The sequence below is a fragment of the Odontesthes bonariensis genome, chromosome 1, assembly GCF_027942865.1.
Source record: "Odontesthes bonariensis isolate fOdoBon6 chromosome 1, fOdoBon6.hap1, whole genome shotgun sequence".
Taxonomy (NCBI): Eukaryota; Metazoa; Chordata; class Actinopteri; order Atheriniformes; family Atherinopsidae; genus Odontesthes; species Odontesthes bonariensis.
In genome coordinates this window covers 1,767,002-1,783,944 of record NC_134506.1, presented here as the reverse complement: position 1 = coordinate 1,783,944, position 16,943 = coordinate 1,767,002, and the positions used below count along the sequence as shown (strand labels likewise).

General features: G+C 40.9%; 1 protein-coding gene across 1 annotated transcript in view; it reads left to right on the top strand.

Annotated features, from left to right (window-relative positions):
- The window catches only part of cers3a (ceramide synthase 3a), a 114,369-nt gene that overhangs the window by 19,661 nt on the left and 77,765 nt on the right, over positions 1–16,943 (top strand). The window lies entirely within an intron of this gene.

The following is a 16,943-nucleotide window of genomic DNA, read 5'->3' as shown; positions in this document are numbered from 1 at the left end:
CTTTATCGGTCTGCTTGGATATGATATTTGATTGGTAATCCAGTCAATGATCAGTTCCCTCTTTACTTTTCTGGAAACAGCAATTATGTACAGTTTTTTGGAATCCGTATGTTAGGATTTTATGTTTTTAAAGATATACATGTAGGGTAAAGAAACCTCGATGACTGGGACACCATTCTTTGGCAGAAGAATAAACATTCCACAACAACTTGTTAACTATGTATTAACTATTCATTGAAAGATTTAACCAAAAATATTAACCTTATAGTACAAACAGGAGAAGTGTGTGGTAAAAACTTAATTGCCTATGGAATGGCGGTATAGGGAACATCTTATGGCTTGGGTTCATTTTTTCATTTATTTGGATCCCCATTAGCTGCTGCAGAACTACAGCTTTTCTTCCTGGGGTCCGACAGATAATGTACGGTACAAAACAAAACTTAAAAGAATAAAGAAACAAAACAAACAGAACAAAAAAAGAATATATAAAATAAGATTTACATTTAAAAAATATATAAAAATAGGTAACATCTATTTACAACATTCTATAATTTCACTCAAAATCCCTATATCCAACGTCCATTTATCTTGAGATATTATATATATTTTAACCACCTAGGCCTACATTGTTAATGATTTGAATAATTCCATAACTTCTATATGTATCCATTTAAAAGATGTTTTTCACTAACAGTTTAAATTCTCTTGTGCTAATAGTTTGTTCAAGGTGTTGGGGGAGTAGGTTCCAAGTATGCATGGCTCAGTACATTACTGTTCTCTTACTGTAGTTCATCTTTATTTTTGGCAGTGAAAACTTTCCACTGGCCGCATGTCTCGTTGTATAGCTATGATTGTTTGAACTATAGTGTAGTTTTTTTGTGTAGAACTTGTGTAGTTTTTGTTATAGATACATTTCTTACAAATATCAGCAGTGAATAAAGCAATCTATCATCAACCAACTGATATTTCTATGCATTTTGAGTACATTAGTTCTGAGATCACAACCCAGGACAATGCAAATTGCTCTATTTTGCACCTTTTGAAGTTTATTGATAATATCTGCTGTGGCGTTTGACCAGACCACTGGGAAGTAGTCAAGATTTGAGATAATTAAAGCCTGTATTATTAGTTTAGTTGATTTTGGTGATAAATATGCCTTGCACCTTCTGATGACAGAGATGCAACTTCCCATTTTATTAACAACTTTATTTATCTGTGTTTTCCATCTAAGTTTGTCATCAATGACAACTCCCTGCAGCTTGGTCTCCTGCACCTGTTTGATACATACTTCTTCCATTTTCGGATCTAACTGAGGATTTTTGCTGATGTTGTAGTGCGAGCCAATTACCATACATTTGGTTTTAGATACATTCAAAACAAGTTTGTTGTCGTTAACCCAGTCCACAACTGCTTTTAACTCTTTCAAAAGGGCATTTAGCTCCCCGTTGGTTAGTACAGAGGCCTACATGGTTGAGTCATTAGCATACATTCCTGTTTGCATTTCTCAGAAAAAGTGGTAGGTCATTAGTATAAATAGTGTACAATAACGGTCCCAAACAACTCCCCTGTGGTACTCCACATGACACAACTTTCTGTTCAGAAAAACACCCATTAAAGAAAACTGTCTGTGTTCTCTCCGTTAGATAACTCCTTAGAAAGGACAAAGAGGACACCTCAAACCCATAACATTCAAGTTTTTTCAACAACAAATTGTGGTCAATTAGGTCGAATGCAGCTGAGAAATCAAGCATAACCACACAAACTAGTTTCTTTTGATCTATTTCCCTCGTCCAGTCATCTGTCATTTGAGTTAGATCTGATATGGTGGAGTGACCCTCACGATATGCGTGTTGAAAATCTGCTCGTAAATTATTCAAAGATAAGTAGTTTGTCATTTGTTCAAACACTATACTTTCCATCATTTGACTTAATACAGGTAAAAGGCTACTTGGACGACTGTTGGCTCCTGAAATTGCAGTTTCTTGTTTCTTGGTGTGTAGTGGAATTAGCTTGGCACACTTCCATTGCAGTGGACACAGACAGTTGGCAGAACTCATATTTATAATGTGACAGATAGGAGGTGCAATTTCCTCTGCGACCAGCTTTAGTAGTTTACTATCAAGATTATCAATGCCCGGTGGTTTATTTTTAAGTTTGTAACATATCTTCTACTGTCTTAATACCTAATTTATCAAACTTAAATGAACATTGTTTATCCTTCATAATGTTATCTTTTATTAATAGATTGGATATGTTATTAATATCAATAGGTGGCATATCATTATTTAAAGCAATACAATGTAACTTCTCAAAAAGCCCATTATGGAGCTCCCCCTACAGGCTTGGAGGTAATGTACGGTTAGGCACTGTCGTAAATCTCTTTCTCTTCCTTGCTTCATCAGTCAACGTCTTCTTCTGTTTCTTCGGTGCCTCTGCCATGATGATACTGACAATGTTGCGCTAGCTTAGCCTTATACCTGGGAGCGTGAGAGGGGTCTATTGGTTTTTGCGGTAGGTGTGCCAGAAAGCAAGTCAAAGTACTTCCGCTCAGCTCCCGGGCCGGTCCAGCAAAGTTACATAGCGCAGTTATTCCAACTCAGACCCCGAAGGGCATAGGAGACAGGCCAATCGTAATATTAAAACTCATTCTAGCCGCATAATTTTTTTCAAACTGTTATTTTAAGGTAGAAATGTTACATAGTATTGCTTTAACTGATCAACATTATTTATGAAATATTTATTAAGATAGCTAGTAATATCTGATGGTCGAGTGAGGAAGTTGCCATCCACCTCTAAGAATGATGGTGTTTTTGCCCATCAGTTCATTCAGTGTTTTCCATACTTTTTTGCTATTATATATATCAATAATCCTATTTTTATAATACAATTTCTTTTTTATTCTATTTAACTTTGTAACACAGTTTCTTAACTGACGATACATAATCCAGTCTGACTCATATGCCGTTGGTATTGCAGTTTTCTTTGCTTGATCTCTTTGTTTCATGTGCTCTCTGATTTCATGATCTAACATGGGGTATGGGTGTTTCTGACTGAGAGGAGCGTGCCTCTTTACTACCGGCATCAGAATTTCATTAAATTTGTTCAGAGCTTTGATGGGTTTTTTTTGTAAAAGCTTCTGCCACAGGGTATATGAGAGAGATCTGAGATAAAACTCTAATCAGTCATGCCTAAGAATTTTACCACTATGGGTCTGGGTCGTTGTCCCATCGCTGGTTTCCCAGTCCGATGTGCTTTCTCTACCTCAGTGCTTCTCTGTAACTGCAGCTAATCTGTGAAGATCTTTTTCACTTTCTCCTCTGCCTCTGTCCAAGTTTCTCCTGGTGTCTCTAGAATGCCATCTATTAATAAGTTATTTCTTCTTGATTTCCCTTCTAGATACTGTAGTTTATCTGTGAGTACTAGAAGACTGTCGCATATTTTCATTATGTCCCCTTGGAGCGCTTTGCTGTGATCAGCTTGGTTTGCATTACTGCTTTTAATGTCGTCAACCTCCTTCTGGGTGAACTGAATGCTGCTTTTAATTTCCTGTACTTCCCTCATTAATGTATCCAGTCTCTGGTTAGTAGAGTCCAGGATCATTTTAGCAAAGCATTGAAAGTTGTCTTGTTGCTGTTGGAGCAGAGCTACAAACATTTCTTTCTGTTTAGAAAGTAGTTCATTTACCTGCTCCAGCGATACTTGTTCATCCTCTTGTTTAGCTTCTGGCTTCATGGGTTCCATTGTCACGAGCGAGGAGAACAGTTCCACCAACCTGGTCCGTTCTGGGCCTGGACCTGGGCCTGGTCTGGTAGATGGCTGGGCTGCAGCTGGGCCTGGTGTTGCAGCTGGGCTTCAGCTGGGCCTGGTGTTGCAACTGGGCTTCAGCTGGGCCTGGCCTGGTGGGTGGATGGGCTTCAGCTGGGCCTGGCCTGGTGGGTGGATGGGGTTCAGCTGGACCTGCAGCTGGAACATACCGGGTCAACGGCCAGTAGTAGCCAAGTGGTCTCTATCAGTTCCGCTGTCTCTGGGCCTTTCTCGATAGTCAGCTGTTTGTGGAAGGGTTTCCAATGTGCCTGGCAAGTTGTGGATCTATTTCTTCTGGGCGTCTCATCAAGATGTGACATCAAAAATGACAGAAATGTAGGTGTGTTTATCTGAGTGTTTGAGTTGGAGTTGTTTTGTTTGGTCAAATAAGCCAACTCTGGAGAGGTGAACTTCAATTTCCAAAATTGATTTAAAGTTAACAAAAAAGTTGACAAGCTTGTGCTGTCTCTTTGCTGTGAGGAATATTACTTTGTGTAGTAACTTATGCAGCAGCAGAGGTTAAAATATGTAAATAAAACAAAGATATGGATAAAAGGACTGTGATAAAAAGACGGACGCCAAGACAAAAGATAAAAACATTTTTATTTTTCTATTACTTCATTCTTCTTTCTTTTTTCTTCTGCCGGTTTTCCCGAAGGCAGGGCACGCCATGGGATTAGCCTTAATTTAACAGCCAATAATATGCCTGAAAACGTGATGGCTTTTGCCTGGGTGTGTAAAGTAGAAGTTTTAATTCTAGTGTTAAGAGTTTGATAAAACAAAGAAAACTGAATTTCTCCATTCTTTCGTCTTAACACACATTTGTTCAGAGGGTTCTGAAAACACCACACCTTATTATGATGAGAAATAAAGACATGAAACAAACGTGTAGAAATTAAAATCTTTGAATTAAACAACGTACGCTATACTAAAATAACATGGATCACTAGTGGGAATCTTGCATACCTTTCAAATTCAGATCTGTAAACTTATGTACATATGACTTAAGCAAACTAAATGAAATGATAAAACCAAAGGAATGTTATCCTCCTGTGACAGAATGGAGCACAAAAAAAAAAAAACAGGGAGTCGTTTCTCTCCACAGTCGCCTCAGGCACGCTCAGGACGGGAGATTGGACCGAAAACAAAGTTTCAGTGCAATCTGTTGGTTTCCTTAGCTAGGAAATTGTTTTTGAATTGGTTCTATATGAATGAATTGGATTATTTTATGAATAATTATGATTACAATTAATTGAATTCCAATTGGCTTGAATTGGACTTTATTATTTAAGTGCCTTGAGATGACATTTGTTGTATTTGGCGCTATATAAATAAAACTGAATTGAATTGAATCGGTTAACAATTGAGTTCATTCATGTAAATACGTGATTACTTAAATATTTCACTGCGAGAATGCTGATTCAGCATTTCCCTTTATTATTATTATCTTGTACGTTTTTTGTTGCCTAACTACTCCCGCATGCTCTGAGCGAATTCTACAATCTATATCTCAAAACGTTCAGCTCTTTGGGAGATTCCTGCTATGACTTTTGATATTTCTAACTTTTATACTTGTTGAACCTAACTACTTCAGCATACGTTCAGCTAGAGACACCAATAAAACTTTAAACGGGTCACAAGACATTCAGCTCTTACCGATTGTGTCAGCTTTTTAAAATATTCAGCCAATTTTTAAATATCACAGTTTAAAAAAGCATGAACATTTTTGCTCCTTCTTGATCTTTGAATGGAGGTCTATGGGGAGCCGGTAGAGTGGCGAGATCAAAAGGGCCATGTGACACACTGATTTTTTTGATCTTTCAGCTTTTTCTGAAATTCAAAAACTTTTCAAACAAATTCCTCTTACTTTCATACAGTTACAAATTATACCTCAAAACGTAAGTCAATTTGTCCTCTTTCAGCCAATATGACCACCAAAGCTCAGACTTACAGAATTTGAGCTATGAGACTCCAAGTGAGAGAAACTCCCCAAAGCTCTCCACTGACTGCAGTGTTAACTTTTAGGCAGATCTTTGGAGGAGAGCAGAAATGTCATGCGGTTTCATATCGATCCCGTTCCCACATATTACACTCGATTGAAATAAAAAACGCATCAGGGCGTTCCTCTATCCGTCCTAGCACTCATGGTGTCAAAATGATTTTTTTTTTTTTTAAACTTTATTTTTCTATCTTTATAGAGGTTACAACATCAATACAAAAAAAACCCCAAAAAAACAAGAAATGGTCACAATCAGATGTGGCGAAACAATTCAAATACCGGCTATGCGACCCCAAAAACAAAAGAGAAACAACAAAAATAAGAAAAACAAAACATAAACATGCACACATCCAAATGATATAAACATATATGCGCATATTCACAAAAACAAAACATCAGGGGAACCGCGGGGTTGCGAGCAGATCGCCACAAACTATAACATCATGGTCATTGCTTTTCATTACCAGAGTACACACATGGCTGTGTTCGAAACCGCCTACTTCTCCTACTACTCCCACTACTCCTCCTAACTTTAACTTTTTTTAAGTTGCCGGATGCATACTAGATTCGCCGAAATGTTGGGTATGCATCATGAGATTACTACTCATACTCAAAGTACCCAAGATGCAATGTAACGTGACGTCGCGATCGTCATTTCCTGTCAAAACGGCAGTTTCAAGCTAGCTACAACGAGGGTAGGTTCACTTCCTGTTTTCAAAACAAAAGCACCAATTGTATAGTAATGGCTTTCCCTATGATAAAAGGCAACGGGTATTTTATTTTGTGAAAATAACCGGAAGTGCGTTGCTCACTGCGGCTAGCTTTAGTAGCGCCGAATTCGTGGGAACAAAATTGTAAACAGCCGGTATTTTGTCAGATTTTCAACACGTTGGGCAACTAAATGACTACTTTCTCGCCTGAAAATGTTTCAAATGTTGCTAAAGTTATATATTTACAGAGTTTATAGCTTAAGCGAAATCAGCTTCAGGCCGGCTGATTTCGACTAAGGCAGGAGCGAAGTGCATTGTGTGTAAACGCTCTGCATACTATCTGATCGATGAGTATGCCATTTGCAAGTATGTAGTATGTAGTAGGCGGTTTCGAACACAGCCCATGTGTTCATGCAGTCTAGCTCTACTCCGTTATATCGTACGATAAGTTTCCTTGGAACAAGTGTTGCCACCTAGCGGCCAAACATGGAATAACATCCAATCATAACATCCCCCTTTTTCTAAGGAAAAATGCATTAACATGAACTATCACGTTAGCTGTGTCAGTTATTTCAACCATTTCTCATTCAGCATAACCCTGCTACACATCTGCAGTATAAACACTAAAGCAGATTGCATAACCCAAATCTAAGCCAACACTAGACCAGTTAGAACACATTCACAACATCAACCAATATACATTTTTACATGTTTAACACATATATGTAATTTTTTTCATTTATAAGTTCAATCTATCACATGTTTGTCAGTGCTGGGGTACCTACTTGCGCAGCTGTGCTGCGTAAATTGATGTATGGATTTATGTGCAGGGTATCTGAGTCACATAACGATGTGATTGCTGTGTTGGCTAGCCCTGGACGTAGCTCTGTAAGACTGCAGTCAAGTTTATGGAGTCACTGGCGAACATGCCTGTATGTGCGATAGTGAGCTATGCAATATCTCTGTGTTTTATTTTCTTTCTTTCTTATTGTTCTTCTGTTTTTAACTATTTTTGATGTTTTGTGATGTTTGATGTGATGTTTTTTATGTGTGATATGGATCCCCCTGGGTCTGAAATAAAGAATTGAATTGAATTGAATTGAATATCAGGCTTTCTGATTTCCCTTGTAGACCCTCTCAACCCAGGTTCACTCGGATTAGGTGTGTGAGAGTCAGTGTTAAAGTCCATATCAGGTGTGGGAATTACCTGAGATTCACCATAGGTTACACCAGTGGTTCTCAAACTTTTTTGGTCATTCCCCACTTTGAACAAGTGGGGATTTCCAAGCCCCACCTGCCCCTGTCGCCCCAACAAAAATATTGACAAATTACATTTCAACTTTATTGAACTAACACCAAGTAACATCGTATTTCATAATGAATCAAAATCAATAACATCAAATAACACAAAGTTCAAATAGAGAAAATAAAAGTGTTCCATTTGCAATCTGTGCAAAAAACAACTAAAATGTATCCCTGCATTAGTGGCTGCAATGAGCCTGTTTTGCTCTGCACAACTTCTCAAAACGTGGTTGCAGGCTTGAAACTGACACTCTCAAGTCATGCTCAATGTTGAGCTGAGATCTGTGTTTTGTTTTCAGAGATGCCACAGCTGAAAAGAATGTGGTTGCATTGCGGGATTCTGTATGTAACTTTGTATGAGGCCGTTTGTGCTTGACTGTTAACCGACGCAGCCTTTACCATGCGTTGCTCCTGCTGTCGATTTTCTTTTAAAGAAATCCAGTGGCTTGTTAACGTGACAGGGGTGTGTTATAGTGATGGGATACTCGATTCCTTTTACTGACTCCAGTTTGTATGAGTCACTCACTAAATCGGGTTTTTGAGTCACTTGAATCAATCACCCAGAGTGTGTGCCACGGACAGGGCCGTATTAAGTCAATGTGGTGCCCCTGGGCACTAAACCTCAAGTGCCCCTAGGCTACATTTTCAAACGTATTCATTCAAAATCAGTAACAATTAAAGCAGCATCCATCTATATACAGTATGTAGGATTATTCAAATATCTCCATTTAAAACCAATCAATTCAATTCACTATCAATCCAAACAGCATCCATGTATTAAAATGTACAGATTCAAAATCTGTATCAATTCGAAGAGCATTTGTCTATATTGAAATATATTATCAATTCAAAGAGCATCCACCTATGCAGCACTAACAACACTCCTATTATCCAGGGGGACGTCATTGCCACAGCCGTCCCAGAGCACCATAAGTTGTCTCCCCGGAATGCCAAACCACGCACACTTAAAAACTTAATCAGGGTGCTTGCTCTTTTTCCAAATCAAAATTCCAGACTTTTTCCAGACTTTTTTAAAACTGATACTTTTTTCCCCCAAGACCTTAACTTTATGTACTTGTAACTTGTGTGCCTACTGCCTACTTCAGATTGTACCAACTGTGTTTATTAGAAATGTTAATTTTCATAGGCTAGTATTCAATGAACAAATGCATTATTCACAGTAAATTATGCTTTTACTGATGAAAACGTTTCAAAACATGAAAATCACAAGTACATGAATTTCACATCAAACAAGTGTCACAAAAACTATCTATAAAAATGAATGGATGGATGAATGAATGTAGAATTCAGTCTCTTCACTCACATCTCATCCCATTAGGCTAATACAGTAAGTGACCAGTTAGTAAAATTATAGTTTTATAGCCCACCTTCCTATTTCTCATTTCACAATGCCTTTGAGCATACTGTAACATTCTACCATACATTTATTTTCCATACTTTATTAAGACTTTCACACAAAATCCAAGACTTTTCAAGGTCTGGAAAACAATGCTTCAAAATTCCATACCTATTAAGACTTTCAAGACTTGCGCAAGCACCCTGTTCATCACGGCCACAATGCGTCGCAACACCTCTCTCCAATACTTCGCCGCATCCTCTTTTTGTTGTCTGAGAACGACATCAACCGTACCGCATTCCGTGACCTCCTGAGAAGTGAGAGCAGACACTCGCGGTGGCTTGCGCTCTTCTCGTGGCCTGTGACTCTGTCCGGGTGTTTCCAGTCACTGTGCCCCTCGGTGAAAGCATTTTGCTGCCCGGCCAGGCATTTACACGCAAAACAATACACCATGCCGGTTGAAGGGGAATATATTAGCCAATCTCTAGACACTGACTGTTTGTTCGGCAGCTGGCATTGGAAGAGATCATTTGTAAGAAACCTGGTTTTCTTACCGCCGTGCTGATGCTGCATATTTAGCCGCCCGGTTGTGGTAGATGGTGGGACCGTTAGCAATAGCCAGCTGGTTGTCAGCAGTTGTCGATGTTTTTATAAAGAAACGATCTAACACTGGAACATTTTTAATTGCCGCTAAACGCCTGGAGTCTTTTTATTTTTTTTATTTTTCTCTTCGCACAACCACTCAATTGATGTCTATCCATTTATTTTTATTTTTACCGCGTTTTTTAAAAAACATGATGCATTTCACCATAGGTGGACTGGCTCAACTGACAGGGTGAGGGAGGGGGGTTAATGTTCACATTAGGCCACTATTGCTCAGAATTATGATATATCGTTGCTGTTCTTATCACATTAGTTTTAATAATGAATTTTATATGAATATTTTTGTCAAGTGTCAAGTGTAATCATTTTAAGTGTACAAACATTCATGAAAAAACTATTTTTAAAGTTTGTCGTGTGGTGCCCCCCCACTGGCTGTGAATGGTTGGTGCCCCTGGGCACTGTGCCGCAGGCCCATACAGTTAATCCGGCCTTGGCCACGGAATGTACAAACAAGTTCCAAACCACGTCCCAACTCATTGTGAAAAAGGCTAAAAATCAAGAAGTCTCCAAGGCGAAATATTTATTTTTCTTTCTTTCTCTCTAAATAAATTCAAATAACCCAAACAGCCAATAAATTAACATTCAGTGTGAAACAGTGCAAAATTATAATAAAATGTATGAAACTGTTCACAAATACAACATTTAAATAACCTAAACAATAGTGCAAAAATAATAATATTTTAACATTGATGAATGAACTCCCGCTTCCTTCAAAATAAAGCCGGGAGGGAGAGGGAGCGAGTGAGCTGTGAGTCAGGTATGAGCCCTGAGTCCTAAATCATGAGTACTGAACCATGAGTCATGAACCATGAGTCCTGAATCATGAGTCATGAACCATGAGTCCTGAATCATGAGTCCTGAACCATGAGTCCTGAACCATGAGTCCTGAACCATGAGTCATGAACCATGAGTCCTGAATCATGAGTCATGAACCATGAGTCCTGAACCATGAGTCATGAACCATGAGTCATGAACCATGAGTCCTGAATCATGAGTCCTGAACCATGAGTCCTGAACCATGAGTCCTGAACCATGAGTCCTGAACCATGAGTCCTGAATCATGAGTCCTGAACCATGAGTCCTGAACCATGAGTCCTGAACCATGAGTCCTGAACCATGAGTCCTGAATCGTGCGGAGCAGAGAGCTGGCGAGTTTCTCGGGTATGGGAGGGAGTGCGAGCTGTGAGCTGTATTAGCTCTGCTTCAGCCACGGAGCTAATACAGCAATTAGCTTTATACATTTACGCAATTACAGTTAGAATAACAGTTGTGTGGCATGTCTCCTCTTTACAGTTAGCAGCGGTGAGTCAGTGAACGAGTTAATGGAGACAATGACACATAACTCCCGAATTTTGAACGATTGACTCATGTATCGCACATCACTAGTCTGTTATCTCGAGGTGTCTCCTTAATTTGTTCGGCCTCATGCTGTCTGCTGCTAACGGCTTCAGACACAGAGCACACATCGGTCTCTCCTCTGCACCGACCACTGCAACCGTGAATCCTAGACCAAGATAGCTTTCATCATATTTTCTTTTCGGTTGGGTTTTTGGTTGATTTTGTCTTGTGTGTTTGTGATGGTGCTGGCTCCTTTTTGGTCCGAGTCACAAATGTATCCATGTTGCTCACAGTTACGCTACCTGCTACCTTGTTGTCCCGCTGCTATTAACAACCCGACGTCAATCATTGTTTTTGCACTTTGGTTCCAGGTTACGTTTTTCTCCCGGTCTCCCAATGCTCTCTCATAATTTTAGCTATTCATTATTACTTTGTTTGTGTGTGGGTGTTTTGTTTAGTGAATTATCTTTATTGTCATAAAGAAAAGCATTTAAGATAGGCATAAAATTTTAAATTTCCTCCCGTTTGTCGCGCCCCACTTTGCCATGTCTCCGTTCCCCAATAGTGGGGCGCGCCCCACACTTTGAGAAGCACTGGGTTACACTGAGCTCACCAACAGTCCCTTGAGGAGTTTTTAACAGATTGCGACGATTGCGTCTGAGGATTTGTCCGTCATCAGTTCTCACAGTGTATGATCGTGGAGTAACTTCTTGCAGGACTGTCGCTTTTGTACTCCATCCATCAGCATCCTCAATCCTGACTGTGGCAATCCATAACACACACGTCACTCCTCTGTTCATTGAGCTCCTCTGGCTACCCTTAGCTGCCCGCATCAAATTCAAGTCACTGATGTTAGCCTACAGAGTCTTTTGTAGCGTTGGCACGTTATTAATTAATATTTACCTCGAAAATAGCAGGGCACCACCTCTTGTTTGTTTTGACTTATTTAAGTTATACAGTCCAAAGAGGAAAACTGTTTAAAATCTTATGATCCTGGTATGTTAAATTAATAATCAATTAATAATCAGTCTCATTCTGATTCGTACGTTCTGTTTGAAGTGACAACCGGCTTAGTAACTGTCCGTGACGCTCTTAAATGGATTAATACAAACATTTATTCAACATTGCACAGGTATATAGGTGTATAAACAATTGATAAGAGACAGAATATGGGTATTTTGCAATAGTTATAAGGAAACACGGTTGAAAGGGAGAGATAACTTAGCTAAACGGGAGGACTAGTGACCTGGGGTTAAAACGTTAATACAGTCTGGGCTTTCACACTGAGCTGCTATGGCTAATCACTTCGGCCGGTTATTTCCTACGGATCTCTGCACAACCATCACCTCCAGAGGAAGGATTCAGCACTCCGAGTCCAGCAGAGTTCCACTGCTCCAAAGATATCAGACTTTATGCGCCTTACTTTTGCCGTAGAGTATCGTGGTTCTTTACAAGGTGAGCGTCAGTCCTTGGAGACCACGTTTCCTTGGTTACCGGCTGGGTGACGTTGAGTCGGCTGTTCTTCTTGGGCCGGGCGGTGTGATTTAGCCAACACTCGCGTGTATCGGACCAGACTTTATAAAAAAAAAAGGAAGTCTAAAAAAATTGGGAATTAATAGTTACGGAGTAAAATAGAGAGAGGACAAAAGAGTTGCGGAGCGTAAGGGACCAGAGAGAAAAATGATAAGAGAGAAAAGAGAGCAAAAAGAGACTGACAAGAGTAAGTGAGAAGAGAGCGAATCTTCGGCGCGACTCGGCTTTAAACTCGAGGTCACATGTCAGCTTTCGTCCAATCAGTGTTCAGCTGACCCCCAACCCAAAAAGCTAAAAAGGGGGGTTACTGAGAAGAAAAGGGGAAACTTCTCTCTTTCAAACGCATTTACCTACGTTACACTGATTTATACAACATAATGTTCCTAACAGACAATAATGTTGCATGTGAGCAGGCATAAACACAAATATGAGCATGGAACAGTTATCAGCATACAATACTTCATATTATCATGATAGAAATAGTATGACAACTTTTGGTTACTGTTAATTAGAATGATCTGCAGCTCTTTGGAATTAACACTATTGGGTTATGCATTGCACATAATGAGAACATTAAACATCCATAGTTGAAATTGTCCATGGTCATTAGGCTGACATAGTGAAAAGTGTCCGTTATCCATGTCCTTTGGGGGGCGCTGTGGCTCCACGAAAGGGATTCTATTAAATCCAGTATTCCATAACTTGGTAAATACTTCATGTAAAAGAATGGCGAATGTTTCAAAAGGATCTGTAGGTTTATGCAGTTCCGATTTCAACAGTTTTATTCCAAGAAAGTGATGATTAGGGTTGATTCTGTTCTCCTAAAAAAAAGTGGAGAGTTGAACATTCATTGTAACAGACCAGGAAAGAAGAGCAAGCCTGGTTTGTTTCTCTGTCAGAGGGTGTCAGTTTGCATAATTTATTATGCGTGGCTGGCGTGGAGGAGAGAATCTCACAAAGGAACTCCAGTAGGTTAGAATTCACATCTGGGTCCTTATCTCCTTTGGGTAATCCGTTGAAAGGGTCATAAACAGTGAAATGTTTTCGATGTCAAGACATTTGAAAAAGGGGGGAAGGTTAATGTAAACATCTCCGTTCTCTGTCTTTCCTGAGAGCACGCTACATATCCCCCACTTGATTCGGAGGTGTCCTGGGGAGATCTCGGAATCACGGAGGAGTAATCCCAGTGGTCTCAGGTCCAAGAGGCTGAGGTGTTCTCTGAGGTGGTTGTGTTGGCTTTTTATATCCCTAGCTTGTAGTATTGTTTTACTGTAAGACTTATAGAATTAGAAAAACATATAGAAAGATATAACGAATTTAACTACGCTTTCTTAAGGGACTATAGTCGTAGCCTGAAACTAATGTCTAACCTATCTTCTAGCTAACTCTTTATAAAAGGGTAAATGGACTAAGTAACAAAAGAAAAATCAAAAAGGGGCAGAGGTGACAGAAGAGTTGGCTTAGAGCTATACTTTGTTCGCTAGTTCGTGGACTGCGGGGGAATATATGACTCGGGGTTCTTCCGATTCTGTCTCCTCATCAAAAGTCACTAGATCGGTGGTGTTTTTGTCCTGATCTGGCTTCTTACGTTTGTTACGTCTCGTGGTCCATTTAAGTAGGTTAATTTGGCCCTGGAGGGCGTTAGCGCGTCGAGAATATAGGTACGCGATTCCGAAGGTGAGGAGGTAGCCTAGGGCAACCATAGTCGCGGTTACTGTGTCGGGGCCTGACCATGAGTAGGATATAGTTGGTCGGGGAGGTTTGTTGCTGGAGGTTATTTCTTTCAGCACGTTCTCTATGGGACTGACGTCAATGGTTTTAAAACCTTCAAATTGGAGTTGAGTGACCGTGTCTGACTCAAGCTCCAGGGATTGCTTTGAGTAGAAATCGGAGATTTCTATTTCCCCGTCGTATTGGTCAGGATTAAGGTGGTTAAGGGCCAGGTCTCCTACGTGAAGGATTGCGCCTTCAGGAACTGTGACCCACAATGTGCGGTTTGGTAGTTCCATTTTGGTAGACGTGTCGTGTTGATCGTAACTAATAGTGGCGGTCTTCGCTGGAGTGTTAACCAACCAGCGACTTCCCACAGTTTCTGCTTGGGTGTTAGTTACTTGGTATTTTGGTGTGAGAGTTGTTTGGCACTGGGAGTCTTCGGTGAGAAGTTTAAGTCCACAGAGGCCCCCAGTGTCGTCTCTAACGAATGGTTTGCTGGGGCAGAGATAATGAATGTCTCTGGTAAGGGTGCACATTTTTAAATTGGGCGCGAGGTACAGATCTGGAGAACTATCGTGGTACGCTACCACTGTTGGTGTGTGCACTTTAACGTGGGTTTCACCTTTCCAGATTCCTACGTTGATGACGTCTTTTAGTCGGTAGATGTTGTCGAGGGTAACTATGGGAAGATTAATGAGGAAGGCTATTTCGCGGGCTTCGGGATTTACGTGAATGGGGACTGCGCTGCCTAGTGTATAAGCTAGATGTGCTTGCAAGGGGTTAACAATTTCTCTTCTGGCCATGGACAGAATGTCCTGTACTACGGCTAGCGACACTAGGTACGGAGGGATTTTTCCCATAGCTAGAGTATCAACGGAGGAGCTAACATCTCTTATCAGGTCAGACATGAGCATAGTTACCAGCTGTGTGTGAGCATAATCAACCTTTAAAACTCCCAGCAGTGTGTCTTCTGCTGCGACTGTCTTCATCAGGGTTTCACTATGGGAGTTCAAAACCAAGACCGTGCCTTCCACAGTTTTGGTCACCGTGCTGAGCTGTCCTCTCTGCAAATCTAGTTGCTGTTGGATGCCCGGGATTTCACCCTGTAACTCACCCATATGATGCTTTATCGCGGCAATGTTTACGGCATTCACGGCTGACGCCCCCAAACTGAATAGGGAGCCGACGGCGGATGCGGCTGCCAGTAGTCCCCCAATGAAGCGTTTCTCCCTTCTGTTCGCCCCACTCAGTTCTGATTGAGTGATGGTGAACTTCTGGAGTTGTTGCAACATATGGGTGATGTCTACCTCCGCATGAGTGATGACTTCTCTCTTCCACCGAGCGCCGGCCCACGAAGTCAGTTTGGCGGAGCTAGGCACGTTCCTCATGCACAGCACACTAGGACTGAACCGGACATACACCTTCTGGGTGTGTAGCCGGCAGTTGGTGATCAGGAGTCCGGGTTGTTCCGTTAGAACAATTCCGGAGTCTGGTCCGGGTTCAACGATCTCAGTCCAAGTGGGAATAGTTGCCAGTCCCATCGTCGCAAGTATGAGCCAGAGTGTCATCATCCTGGTGAAAAACAGTGATGGATATTAGGGCTTATTTCAAATTGATACACTTTTGGTTGGACGGAGGTTAGAGTTGGCTAGTTCACCCCCACTTGCAGTTAGTGTGTTAGTAGCATTTGTTAGACAGGCAGTCGGATCGGGAAGACGGACTTGAGTTTGAACTATTCTGGTTTTGCCTATTTTGATTTTAGTTCCTTGCTAATAATATTGTTTAGGAGGGAGCTCTGTGTTTTTTCTTTTATTGTTTTGTTAAGGCTTTTGCTCCCCCCCTTGTGGATCTCGGTTTTATGGGTTTGCTGAGACATGATTGTCCTCAGCGGGTCCCCTAAAGCTTTTATGTGGTCTAATTTGGTTTCTGTGGACCCATTTGGACTTGGCTTCTTTCTGTCCTTGGCTGATTTTTATCTGATACACCACTGGTGACAGTTTTTCGGTGATCAGGTGGGGTCCTGTCCATCGAGGAAGGAACTTTTTGGCCAGCTTTCCAACCTTGTGACTCGTCTGTTCACCGGTTTTGGTGAAGTTGTAGTACCAGACCTTGTCCCCCACTTGGAGTTCCTCCTGTGAGGCTTTTTGGTCATAATAGCTCTTTCTTCCCTCGACCGATTTTTCCAGGTGTTTCTGAGCGAATGCAAAGGTTACCTGTAGGTGTCTGCTGAGGTCCTTCATGTACTGGTGAGTGGTGTACGCTGTTGCTACACTGGCTTCACCTGGTTGGTAGAGCACATGTAGTGGCATTGTCATCTGTCTGCCTGTCATCATTTCAAACGGGGAGATTCCCGTTGCTTCATGTGGTGTTGCTCTGATGGCCATTAAGACCAACGGCAATTTTACATCCCAATCTCGTTGGTTGGATGCAACGTACTTCTTAAGTATGTTCACCACCGTTCGGTTGGCTCGCTCTACTTGACCTGAGGCTCGCGGGTGATAACTGATGTGAAAGTTTGCTTTCA